This window comes from Octodon degus, unplaced genomic scaffold, assembly GCF_000260255.1.
Source record: "Octodon degus isolate 3935 unplaced genomic scaffold, OctDeg1.0 scaffold00361, whole genome shotgun sequence".
NCBI lineage: Eukaryota > Metazoa > Chordata > Mammalia > Rodentia > Octodontidae > Octodon > Octodon degus.
The window spans coordinates 266493-280604 of NW_004524937.1; the positions used below are offsets into that span (position 1 = coordinate 266493).

The 14112-nt window shown below is 39.9% G+C and overlaps 1 pseudogene; it reads right to left on the bottom strand.

The window, feature by feature from the left end:
* The window catches only part of LOC101581148, a 35084-nt pseudogene extending 28250 nt beyond the window's left edge, over positions 1 to 6834 (bottom strand).
* Positions 6835 to 14112: the final 7278 nt, after the last annotated feature.

Consider the following 14112-nt stretch of genomic DNA (forward strand, 5'->3'; position numbering starts at 1 on the left):
TCTTGGTGTCACAGCTCTGGAATACTTTTGGCTAAGAAGTGGTCTCATTTTCAGGTAATTACAGGGAAACAACTGGAGACTTTCTGGGTCTATTTGAATGTCCCTGGAATGCTACCATCCTTCTGTCCCTCATCTTGAATTGGGTAAGAATACATAAATTCATGGACAATCAAGCTTGCTTTGCCAACTTCTAGACAAACACTCTCTAAAGAATTCATATTTCTATATGTAGAGCTGAAAGATTTAACCCAAACCTTAACACTAACAAAAGTTAAAAAATGAAAGTCAAACTTTGTTCTGCTTTTATTTATCTACTGGGCACCTACAAGCCCAAGTGAAGAGTCATCATTCATTGCAAAATGGCTTTTAGTCCCTGGTTGTGCCAGAAGAAAACACAAAGTTATGTTCTTAGTGAGAACCAACTAAGGGCCTAGCATTGTGCCTATTTTCCCATCCCCATGGTGATCTCCGGCCATGCTATCACTGCATCAAAAACACATGAGGGTTTCCAGAAATAAGAGCTTGGAATCAATACCCAGAAAAAATTTTAATAAGATGCTAAGACCATTCATTCCCCTCTCACATGACCTAAGATGGACAATATTTGCTAATTTACCAGCCAAATCAGAAAAACAAAATAGGCATCTATTGCTGGCTGTCTTATGCTGATCACAGCACCATTCACTCACTGAATATAAGGGACACCAATTACAAGTAAAAATGCAGGTATATGGTTTTAACTATCACATCAATCCGAGCTTTATAAAATCACTTAACTGAAATAAAGTAGCAGGCTTTTCCTACTGTTGTTAAAACAAACCACAAATTTAAGTTTTTTAGCTTCATATCTGAATATAAAGAACAAAACCCACAAAAATATAACAGTAAATCTCATGGCTGGTAAACTCTTAGTCTGTTAATGTACTTAAAGGAACAGTATTAACTCCATAAGCTCAGTTTAATTCAATGTTTTTTTCTAAAAGATTTTTCATTGCTAATTAACTTTCAAAAAATCAAAAGATAACTCTGTTTTGTACTGAAGGTTGTAATTTTCTAAAGCTTTGACTTTTGTTTAATGCCCCATAAAGAACATTATATGTATATTTTATTTTTTTACCTTTAATTTTTAAAATGCTTCCATTCTGGGAGACAAAGTACAAAGGAATAACTGAAATGTGAAATCAAGTCTTTCTTGAATATTTTTTGGAGAAAAATTTAAAGCCAACAATTGCATCTCTACAAAAAAAAAAAAAAGGAAGGACATTTATCCTGATGTCTATCCCAGTAATAACCTTCCTGTGGAGAATTTTTAAAAGATGTAGCATTTTAAATGTCCTTAACTAAGTTAGTTAATTAAAAATTCGAGTGTACAAAGTCCACTGAGGTTAAAGAGGAAACAATAGACAGCAATCATTTATCACAGGGCCCTGTTCAAGGATTTCCAGATACCTGATTAGCAGTGGCAATTCTTATTTAAGTTCATGATCTGATGGAGCAGAGTTGCTATTGATCCAACCTCCAGCTCATCGCACCGCAGGCTGTGAGTGTGACAATAGCCACCTCTCCTTATAGTATGCTTCCCTTTATGACAGTTTGAGTAATGGTCATATGAAACAGATGACTAAGTACCTAATGCCTAAAACCTCTCATTCCATTTGTATTGATGCTTTGATTTTTCACACACTTCATGTCTACATTGGTCTCTTTCCTTTCTTATTTATTTCTCCCTTTCTTTTACAAAATCATCTACTATAATTTTTAAAGGAACTGTTGATAGAGCCCAATTGCTGGGAAGGAAAACACTCACCTTAACCCTTCTTGAGTTCAGCGTATGAGGCCCTACAGATCTAACTGTCAAAACTTGTACTGATGAGAGAAAAGAAATATAAATTTGTTGGTATTTTACATCCATGGGAATTTGCAAAAAAATAAATACAAAACAGTAGACTTGGGAGCTTAACATTTCAATAAAGAAAGAGAGAGTTGCACTCTGATGAATCATAGAATTTTTAAATGTTACTTAAAAAATATCTAGAGAAAACTAATGGAATATAAAGGTTATTGTACTAAGTTTTATTTGTGAAGATTCATAACAATGCTAACTCTGTCTCTGGTATTAAGAGTCTCTGTGTTTGCCAGATTAGGTAAATAAGGAGGAGTGTACAGAATTCTTCCTGTATTTGTTGATTCTCAATTGCCTTCAGCTCCCAATAATCCTTATTCCAAAGTGACATATTCAGAAGTATCATATTCTGGACCTCTTCAATATCTTTACTTGCATTTCAGCACATCTTAATGATATATTAAGATTGTCTTCTGCATCCATTATGTGGAATAATTGCACACAAAGGGGGAACTTGACCAAATTTTAGGCTTACAAGACTATAGTTTTCATAAGGAATTGAATGTAGACATAAAATCAATGTTTTCAGAAGTTTTTCTACTAAAAATTCATGAAACATCTGAGAACAATAGGCTTGAACAGCATAACATAATGCTGAAACATCTGGAGGGGAAGTAGAAAATGCAAGCAATTGCCTAGAAACTTTGCCTCCACAGAAATCAGCCAGCCGAATGTTAACTCCTAGACCAAATATCCAGGTGACTTGTGACGTTCCTTCCGTCTCGGTACATGTGAACCCCTCATCAACTCTCATACTAACTTTGGTCACAGCCCCCTGGAGGGGAGTGTTCTGTCGAATAATGAATCTCAAAGAGAATTGCCACTGTTAGTCCAGGTATCTGGAAATCCTTGAACAGGGCACTGTGATAAATGATTGCCAACTATTGTTCTCTCTTTAACCTCAGTGGGCTTTGCTCACACATATTTTTAATTAACAGATTGTCTCTCCTACCCAATTCTTTGTCTGCCTTCAATGATTGTGTACATGTTTTAAAAGTAAAACTGAAAGAAAAAAACAGCACATTGTGTCTTTTTCACTGGAGCAAAGTAATAGCAGAACAATGGCCGGTCGGTTTGCATTTTCCTTGCAACCCCTAGCACAACAGGGGCAGTCGATAAACATTACACCATCAAATAAATCAGAATTCCAAGCTGTGGTCTGGATTGAAGAATACATTATACTCAGCTATTTTTTGCAGCAGGGTAAATTTCAGATAAAGGCTCAATTGATTGGCTTTTCTCAAACATTAACGTGCATACAAATCTCCTGGGGAGGCTTCAAAATGTAAGTTCTCAGTTATAAGGGCCAGGCAAGAGCCCTGCTACCCTGCACTTTGCCACATTCCCAGTTCACTGAGGTTATTGGCTTATAGCTGAGTAGCAAATGGATGGATTATTGACAAGGGAAAAAGACTAAATCTGCCTCTTCACCAGTTCTAAAATGTAGCTATTGTAAATCACATTCCATATATATTTAATTGTCAAAAAAAATTTAATGAAATAAAGCACTTTTAAAGCCTTACAATCTATACCATCAGATTTAAAAAAAAAAAAAACTCAACATAGAATCTATAATCTAAAATTAAAAGAGCTTTTGCCTGAGGGATAGAAACAATGGTTTGCAAATTACTAATAAGATCATAGTTGATAGAAGGAAAGAGACCAAGAGGTAAGTCTTAAGCTTAGTGTGCAAATACAAACCAGTATGTACAGTACTTTAGCACCTATCCTAACCCCCCCAAAGTCAAATTTTGAGGCTTACATATAGGAAAAAAAATTAAATCATAAATTGATTATATCTTCAAACACAAACTAGGAAACATCATAAATGACTCCAAGAGTTCAACAGATTGATACTTAGTAACCTGTTTCTAGCAAATCTTTGTGATTCAAAACCATATGGGTTAGTGTGCTTTCTCCCAAGCAGCCTGTTTTCATCCTGCAGGCTGTGTTTATTTTCCTAAGTTTATTTGGCCCAAACTCACTCTGCAAATCCTGTTTCTTTTCTTGCCTTTAATAAATATAAAACCTTGCTACATTTTGAACTTGTCTTGACCTGTTATTTGTTAGTGATATAAATGACTTAGAAGCCACCTCTAGAAGGACATTCCAACACCCCAAAACCAAGTATCATGTTTGGTCCACACACCCGGAAAGGCAGGCGGTGAGGTTCTTTGGGGGTACTTTTTCTGTTCATTTCTCTCTCTCAATTCTATGGCTGAGAAGGTTTCCTTCACTCCTCACCCTCCAGGCTGGGGAATTTAGGAAGCTCTCTCTTGGTAAAGAACAGTTTACCCATTTTGTGCTCAAACTCTTACCTGTGGTTTTCTTCCAGAGAGCCATGATCTCTGGGCATCTTTAATGAGTCATTTTCCCAGGGCCTTGTTTCATCTTAGTCCGCCTTTTGCCATATGTGTTAGCATCTTGGTTTGCTGTGTGAGTTAGTCACATGGAAGGCCTTTGGTTCACCGAGTGGGTCAGCTGCTTGGATCCAGCCCCATTAGCCATTTCAGTTGGTCTGGGCATGCAAATTGGTCATATGGCTCCACCAAACTTTGGGCACTGTTTTTTCAGTTGGATTCATAGTCACCAGGATACCTTACCATTGTAAACAAGAACTAAGTCTCCAGTTTCAGGGAACATATGGGGCTCCTCCTTCTTTTGGACTGGGCTAGATTCCCCTGTGCTTCTTCTACAGAAAGTCAGGTAATTTAGAGACATGTACCTGAGGGCCTAAGTAGAACCAAAGGAGAGCCAGTAGAGGTCAACTACAGGGGTTGTGAGTACGCAAAAGCAGGGCCATCCTTGTTCTTAGAACAGTTTAAGATATTTTTTGGTCTTGTTTTGTATTTAAAGAAAAATTTAGCACATATATCTTCATTTGGAATAAGGGATGAGGTATACCGTGGGTTTTAAATGTAAAATAATCAAGCTGAATGAGGGATAATAGCAACAATGTAGCATTCCTTATAACTTAAACTGTACAAAAGCACTTGGAAGATGGGTGATACAAGCTTGGTTTCTGCACTGGTAGGACCAGGCAAATGGAGGGCTTGCTGCACGCCCAGGTGTGGCCTGGCTGACCCCTCTCTCTAGCTTCCTCTGTGGTCCTAGTGCAGTAGGCACAGGGCCCTTTGCCCCCAGGACTCCAGACGTGGGGGAACCTCAACGCCGGCATCCTGCAGATCCCATGTAGGAGTTATGCTCTAGACTGTAGTTTTCTCAGGCTTCAAGCAGACACGGATTCTATCTCACAGTGGCAAGAAACATACTTTAAAGCTCTCCAGGGGTTGCCTTGACTTTCTCCCCATTACATCTGCTAGATGGCCGCATCCTGAGCACACAGCAGGGGCCTTCCAAGGTCACCATCCCTGAAGCTACCGCTGTTTCCTTTTCTCTTTGGCCTTCGAAGGATCAAGGCAGGGCCAGCAGGACTGGCGGGACCCACACAGCCACCCAGGGCGCTGTGCTGATTCCGTGCCTGACTTTGTGGATCTCATTTTCTGGTATTCTTGAACAAGAGGCTCTGCATTTTCATTTTGCAATGAGCTCCATAAATTGCGTAACTTCTCCCCGGTCTAGGAACTCTGGAACCAAGTCTTGGACCATTTCTTTACAAATATGAACATCAGATACATAGTGTTTCTTTAGTCAACACTGAGATGCGAGGAGTCTGTCTTGAAAATCCCTATCACGTTTATTCACTTCCAGGAATCTGTCTTCCCCTAGAGAGAACATAAAATCCACCAAATCAAGAACTGTGTTTACTTCAAGTGTTCTTCCATCCCACCAGCTTGGCTTATGCAAGGGCATAGTGGGTACTCCATCTTCTTAATCTGACTATCCAAATCATCAAAATATGCATGATTCAGTGCCATTTTGCCAGAAATCCATTTAGGAGGATCATAGACTAACATTTTCAAGAGTAAATCCAAGCCATTTTCATCCACATTTTTGACATGGGCTGCCAGGCTTCCTGGTTTCCACTTGGGAAATGTATTCTTATAGTCTGGTAAAGACTCTACTTAAGACCATACTTCATTGTTAGCAGTGCCTAAAGCTCTGAAAATCCTGAAGAGTTGATCAAGTTCTGAATCCCCATATAAAAGCAGTTTCTTATCCCTGGGCCTGCCATGCTGGCCCCGCCCCTGGGGCATGCTGAGATGGCAATTGAGACTGGGCATGGTAGCATGCACCTGTAATCCCAACTCTTGGGATGCTGTAAACAGGCGGATCACTCCGAGTCTGATCTAGTAGTGAGATCCTGAACACCGTGTAGACCCTTCTCTAAAATACTAAATAAATAAATAAATAAATAAATAAAAGCAGTTTCTTGGTTGCCAGTTCTGCAAAAATGCTGCCTATCTTCCAAAGGTCAACTGGAGTAGAGTAACGAGCAGACCCCAGCAGCACTTCTGGAGATCTATACCAGAGTGTCACTACCTCATGCATATATACTCTAATAGGTATCCCAGAAGCTCTAGCAAGGCCAAAGTCAGCCAGTTTAATTGTTCCTTTGTCATCAATCAACAGATTTTGAGGTTTCAAGTTTCTGTGAAGAACTTTTTCAGAGTGACAAAAGATAGTACTCTGAAAGACCTGGTACAACTACCTCTTAACAAGGGATGCATTCCATGGACAGCCCAGGTGGCATAGAATCCAATTATTTCTTGAGATCCATGGAAAAGAATTCAAAACTGAGATACAGCCTGGAATCCTGCATAAGCACATCTTGAAGACTGACTGTTTGGATGGCGAAGTTCTTTTAATAGAGAAATTTCCCAAATTGCAGTACTAGAAACCCCTTCCCTTCACTTTCTAGTCTGATTTTTCTTCATGGATACCACTTGACCTGTAATTTTGTGTCTATCCTTAGATACAACTCCATAAATACCTTCTCCAGTTTTCTCTATTTTGGTGTACTCTTCCATAGTTATTCAACAAATAGGATAGGTCCTCGCCTGCATCGCTCTACACAGGACCTCCCAGTCCCAGCTCAGAAGTCAAGTGCCTTGTTTTGTATTCTTATTTAGTTGAGGCTTCTTTTTTGGTTTTGGTGATTTGGATCAAACCCAGAGCTTCAAGGTTTTTGACAACCATTCTCCCACTGAGTTACATCCCCAGCCCCTGTCTAAGATTCTTTATTTTTTTTCTAAGATTCTTTTTTAAAGAGGTTTCTATCTCAGTTGGCTTAAAGCCCCAAAGGTTTTATTATCGATGTAAATATAAGAGATGTTTCTTGGGGCTGGGGGAATAGCTCAGTAAGTGCTTGCCTGGCAAATGCAGGGTCCTGGGTTCAATCCCTGGTACCACTTTATTTATTTATTTATTGCATTTAGGCCCAGGTTTACAGGGTATACAGGGTCTCACTGTGTAGATTGGACTTGTAGTGATCCTCCTATTTTCAGCCTCCCAAGTGCTGGGATTACAGACGCCAGCCACCACACCAGTCTCAATCACCATCTCCCCTCTCTCCACTGTCTCCTCTCCCCTCTTCTCTTCTCTCCCCTCCCCTCCCCTCCTCTCCTCTCCTCTCCTCTCCTCTCCCCTCCTCTCCTCTCCTCTCCTCTCCCCTCCTCTCCTCTCCTCTCTTCTCTTCTCTTCTCCTCTCTCTCTCTCTCTCTCTCTCTCTCTCTCTCTCTCTCTCTCTCTCCTCCAAGATGACTCATGGGAAACACCATGGACAGCAGGACAGCATCCCACAGATGCCACCAACCTTGCCACCAAGCTATATTCTTGATTAATGGGAATGAGTTGACCCTGCCAATCTGAAAAAGAAGTAACTCGCAGATTATTGCAATATGTCTTGGACTCAGTATGAACTAGGAAATGGTTAGCAATGGGGAACAATAGCAGTTTAAATCAGAGTATTTTTCAGTTAAATCATTTCTCCATAAAGCATAGAAAGTAGAATGAAATCCCTTATGTTCAAGCTTTTGTGATCCTCTATCTCTGAAAAATAATTCCAAAAATTATGGTTTTTAGAGTAGCCTCTGAAGAAGAGGAAATTGATATAGCTGGAAATCCTGTCCACAAATGCCTACTTGTCTCTCAGAGGGATATGAGTCTGTCCCACCTGTTTCCTACTATCCTGAAGACATCTGGTATTTTCAAAAGACCCTGATATGTTTGTAGATGGGGCTCCTAGCCCCAATGAACCAATTTCTGTGTTTAGTAATCAGGATATAGGTAAAGATGAAAGGAAAAGGACTAAGAGAAAAGATAGGCCAAAATCATGGCTGTCACAGTTGGCAATGCTTTAACCCTACCCAAGCTGTCCAAGGAGAAACCCAGAGCCAACCACAGCCTGCAAGAAGACTGCACACTGAGCACATGATGGTACCAAGGCACCATACAGGCCCTGTTCTTGTGTCAGAAGTGGATGTACCTGTCTCATGACACTGGAAGATCGACTGCCCTGCTCCCAAGGAGGTACTAAGCCACTCAAAACCATCATCTTCCACTCAGATGAAGAGGACTGAAGGAGCCCAAGATGAACTGCAATGCCACAGTCCACAAGCACTCTGTCTCCTGGGAGAAAGCCTGGATATCACAGGCATGGGTAAACAAATTCAGTTCCTTATAGATCTGTTTTCCCTTCTCTAGGAAACCCTCCTGTAGATCTATAACTGTATTGGGGTCAAGGGGCTCACTGATCAGAGCTTCTGTACTCTTGCTCTGACATGCCTCTTTATTTATTTATTTATTTATTTATTTATTGTATTTAGGCCTGGGTGTACATGGTATACAGGGTCTCACTGTGTAGATCAGACTTGTAGTGATCCTCCTGTTTACAGCCTCCTAAGTGCTGGGATTACAGGCGCGCACCACCATGCCCAGTCTCAATTGTTGTCTCAGCACACCCTGGGAGCGGGAGAGGGGCTGGCAGCAAGCCAAGGGATCAAACTCCCAGGCCCTGCATCTGCCTAAGCAAGCACTTTACTCCACTGAGCTATTTGGCAGGCCCTGACATACCACTTCAAAAGTCAAATGTTCACCTGTAAGTTTTCACCTACCCCCAGTGTCCTACCCCCTTACTAGCAAAAGATTTGCTAGCAAAATTAAGGCAGTTCTCCAATTCCAACAAAGAGAAAGTGGATGTTAGCCATACATCATGCTTTATAGTCACTCCTGAGGTTGCTATACAGCCTTGTACTACTCTTAATCTTGCCTTTTTTATGCAAACAGGCTCAGAGGTTGGCCAGTCTTGCAGGCGATTCGCAGACCTATGCAAGCAAGTGGGACAACAGCAATCTGTCCCCCAAAGACCCCCAGAGGGTGTAGTACACTGATGGAAGTAGCTTTGTCCAGAAGGCCACTGAAAGGCAGGTTGTACAGTTGCAGCTCACAACTTATTGAGGCCAAACTTCCTTCAGGACCTTTGCTGGGAAACTCAGCTCATAGCCCTTACTCAAGCATTGACATGCAGCAACTTGGAAAGAAAGGAATTTACTAACTTATAAAACAAATCATAAGAACAATATTCTACTGCTCCTACAGGCAGCCTATCATCCCAAGCAGGCCACTGTCATTCACTGCAAGGGACCCCAGACACACAAGTCTGAAGTCTCTCTGGGAGATCAAAAGACTGATAGGGAAGTTGCCTTCCAGCCCCTAAAGACTCCAGGCTTGTTCTCAATCTCTCAGGAAATATTAAAACCCTAGGACAAGAGGGAATCAAAAAGAGACTCTGGTAATTTTTAGAAAGCATACTGGCTCTTTCTCAAGAGACACAGTAGGAAGAGTGCTTATGTGCTAAATAGTCACTAGAGGAGCCAGCAAGATAGTTCAGTGGACTGAAGTGCCTGCTTTGGCAAGATTAGGCAAGTTCAGGGACTGAGGTTCGATCCCTGGCATCACGTGCCATGCCAACCCCACTCCCAGGGTGGGCTGAGCTGGCTAGAGTCTGGGCATGGTGGCACAAGCCTGGAGTCCCAGGAGTGGGGAGGCTGAAAACAGGATCACTAGGAATCCCAGCTGCACAGTGAGACCCTGTGACAACCAAATACATTCATAATAGTAGTAGTAGTAGTAGTAGTAGTAGTAGTAGTAGTAGTAGTAGTAATCACTAGAATTTCCATAGAACTAGGAAGGAAGTTACTCCTGGGAGTCTCTGGAAGAACTGAGGCTCTTCTACAAAAAGCAAGATTCCAGTACTCCTGTGGGAATAGATACCATGCTTTCACCAAAATAAGACCGCACCAGAAAATAAATTTCATCAGTGTTTATCAGCTGGTCATTTCCATGATGACAGTCAGTGTCATGAAGATTATTCCTTACTATTCTCTTGCTCAGTGGCTACTCTATATCAGCAGGTGAGGCAAGGATACCTCAATGGATTAAAGTGCCTGCTTAGGCAAACTTAGGCAAGCTCAGGGACTGAGGTTCAATCCCTGGCACCACATGCCACACCAGCCCCACCCCCCAGTTGGAGATGGCATTTTTGGTCTCTAGTTAGATCTTATTTGGGAGAAAACATGGTAAGTACAGGCACTAATGACACTAATTTATCACGATTTAAATGAGCACCAACATTCAGACTGCTGATTTTAATTAGAACCATAATGTGAATAGTCTTGCTAAGGTTTTGGTTCTGGGGCTCTTGACAATTTATCTAATATCCCTCTTTCCCATAAAAAATGGGGAAATGTGACCAGTTCCTTTTCATATTTGGGCCCTACAACCCAAAACTAATAGTTAAGTAACTCACTTGGCAAATTCACCAAGCTTTCTACATTAAACAGTTGCTTACTGTTTTCTGACAGATTTTTTTTCTTCAGCTCAGCTGGTGAGCCACAACACCCCAAGGTAGTTGCAGAGCCCATAATCCCCAGCAGCTAGAGCCTCTGCCCCCTTTCAGAGGAAACAGCTGTATGAAAATAGAAACCCTCACTCCTTCAGTGCCCTATAAAGAATTATGGGGATTTGTGTCTCTCAGCGAGAAATGAGGCAGAAAACTAGGGCATCCCAGAGCTGTCTGCAGAAGTATAGGAAGTCCCTGACTTACATACAAGTTTTACTCTGAGAGAATGTTCATAAGTTGGATTCCTTAGTAACTCTGACAAAGTGAGTCTTACATGCCTTTTGACACAAATATACAATGTAAAGCATATAAAAAAAGCAAGCACACACAAATACTGTAAGTCTTCAACTGTACTAAACTATGGTACATGATTGCGCTGTACAGTAATCACACTGCAGCATGACTGTGACAGTGTCTGGCAGACATATGAGCTTCTTCTATAATTTATTCACATATATGAGAATTTGTAAGGCAAGATCCATTTGTGTTCATGAAAGCTCACAGCTCAAATGTCTGTAAGTTGGGAACTTCCTACAGGGGCTCCTTGTTAATTACAAAATCCCAGAGCACATGATCAGAACGGTTCCCAAAGCCCTGAGCATGCAAGAACTGTGACAGTTCTGGGCAGGACTGCCTAGACTGGACATCAACCTGCGTAGTGGGTGATGGAAGAAGGACAGTTGACTCTGAGCTCTCCTGCTACTGTGTTCTCTCATAGAAGCCCCTGCTTGTTCTGTACAATGTACATTGTTTTGCTACTTCCACTTAGCCCAAGCTTGCTCTGCAAAGCCTGAATCTCTTCCTGCCTTAATAAATATAAACCCTTCCTAACTTTAAAACAGAACTACATAAAGTAATTTTCCAGTGTTTTCTTCACTACTATATCTAAACCATTAAATAGTGTTTTACACAGAAAATAATTTTTAAACATATTCAGTTAATCAATACTGAGCCCAAGCACTTTAGAAAAATACTCTGAGGTTGTAGAACTAACCTGGTATTGATTCTAAGGATCTTGTAGTCTAATAGGGACATAACATGCATATGGAAGTAACTGAAATGTGATTTTATATTGTGGTAACTGTCATAAAAATATGAAAATAATGGGCCTCAGAAATAAAATGGAAGCATGAGCTAAATTATAGCGAGACACTTCATCTTTCAAAAGTTTTAAAATAATGTAGCACTGTACCTGGATGGGAGGTAGGATAGAAAAATAAAAGGTAGAAAGAAAATCATATCTAAAGTTTATCCTTTCAATAAGATGATAACTTTTGGGCCACAGGCAAAGTTGCTCAAGGTGCTCCATATCAACATTGCCTTAATAAATATAGTCTCCTCTCCTCCTAGACCCATCACCCCCAAGATTCCTTAGAATTACTGAACATTCATAAATTGGCCTATTACAAAATTAAAAAGTAAAACCCTGATCCTAAGATAAGGAAACAGGTTGAGAGAATCCAAAGGATGTTTAAATTACCTGTCCAGGAAAAAAAAAATGGACCTGTAGAATGAGCCACCTCCCTTCTGGGGGTAGGCCACCTTTTCCTAGGTGTCGGCCCCACCCCCACAAGAAGAATAAATAGTTCCTATTCTAGGAAATAAGCTCTGCTCTCTCTTGAGGACCCCTACTTTACGTGTTTATGTACGTACCTTTTAAGTTCACCTAATAAAACCTTTACTGTGTCTCTTAATGACCAGTCCCAAAATTTTTTTTCCATAACTGAAGTCTGCAGATTTATTCTACAAGAAAGTTGAGTTGGGTTCCTTAATTCACCTTCAGGCATCTCTTTGGGCCAACTCTGGTAACCAATGGAATATTTAGTTTTTTAAAAGACTCTCAGATCCAATAACTCAGTGGTCATGAGATTTATCACTGGAAGACAGTCTTCTAATTCAAGACAAAAGGAATCCTCACCTGATGAAAATGCCAAAGCAACATAAAAAGGACCAATAATTCCACAAGGGAATACCTTTAATACTCAGGTAGCTCTCCAAACAGCTCTAACCAGTCATGTGCTGGTAATGGTTTAACTGTCAAATCTCCCTGGGCTCCTGTTTTTTCCTTTATAAATGATGAATACTAATATGATCTGATTATTATAAGGAATAAATTAATTAATACGTGAATAAATTCCTATATATCACTAAGTGTTGACTTTTGGTATTAACCTTAAATATTCTATTGAAAATTAATCTTTAATCTCCCAATCACAATCTCCATTAATAAGGACCTTCAGTGAAGTAATAGTTGTTACATATTTTTAGAAATAACTCTATCAATCATTTCCTTTAACGACTACTCAAAGTCTAAATGTTAAAAATAAGATGGTCTGCATACTCTTAAGTGAAATAAATCGGAAAGGGTGTGAATGTTGCATTGTTTCGATGGTGTGAGAAGCCAAAAGTGTAAAGGACCAAATATGTATTAGGTATTGTGAAATAGAAAGAAAGTGTTCAAATGGGGAGGGGAACCATTGAAGGTGAGGGAAAAAGAAGGAAATCGTGAAAACGGGGATAAAAGAAGTCAACACTGGAAACAAAACTTTTGTAAATGCGGAAGGAAGGAGGGCTTGAAGAGAGGATAGGGGAATGGGGAAAAAACAATCAAGTGATATCACGCACAGGTACAAATTCTGCATGATGAAGGTGGTCGTTAGGTACACCTAAAATATGCCAATATGACTAACACCTAAACCATGATATCAAGCTAAGATTTAGATTGGAAGCAGAGTTATCCTTTCCTAAATAAATCTCCCAACCTGCGTAAAGTAAAAACTTAATTAATTAATTTAATAAGATTATCTATACAGTCATGAAAAACTGGTTCTCTAGGTCATTCTATGAATATTCTGAAAAATGTATCAAAAAGTTCATTCAGTGTTGAGTCTAAAAAAAGGCTTCACTTACATAGTACTTACAGATTATACAATACATTTGAGATTTGGGCTTATTCTGCCTTATCTAGGTTTTAATTACATAGTATCATAGTAGAATATTAAAGCTAGGATATGACCTGGAATTGCAGCTCTACATGTAATATCTTAATCCTCACTGTCCTTTGCTTCATTTACGGATCAGATCATAAACTACCTCAAGGTCTAGTTAGTTTTGATCCATCATAGTGTTTTTCCATTGCCTCTTGCAGGGTTTGGGACATAGTAATGTCATAATTATTCATTGAATCATAATGATTTGATATTTTTCCTACAATAAGTTCCATTAAATTATTCCCATAAGAACCAAGGATTTCAAAATCCAAATACTGGTAACTATTCCCTAAGATAAAAGATCTAGAAATTTTGCAGTAAAGAAGTCTGTTTAAAATAACTGGAAATTTTCTGCTCAAGGAACTGCTAATCATAAGGTAACTATAAATAAGACCATCTAATTCTGGACAATTTTA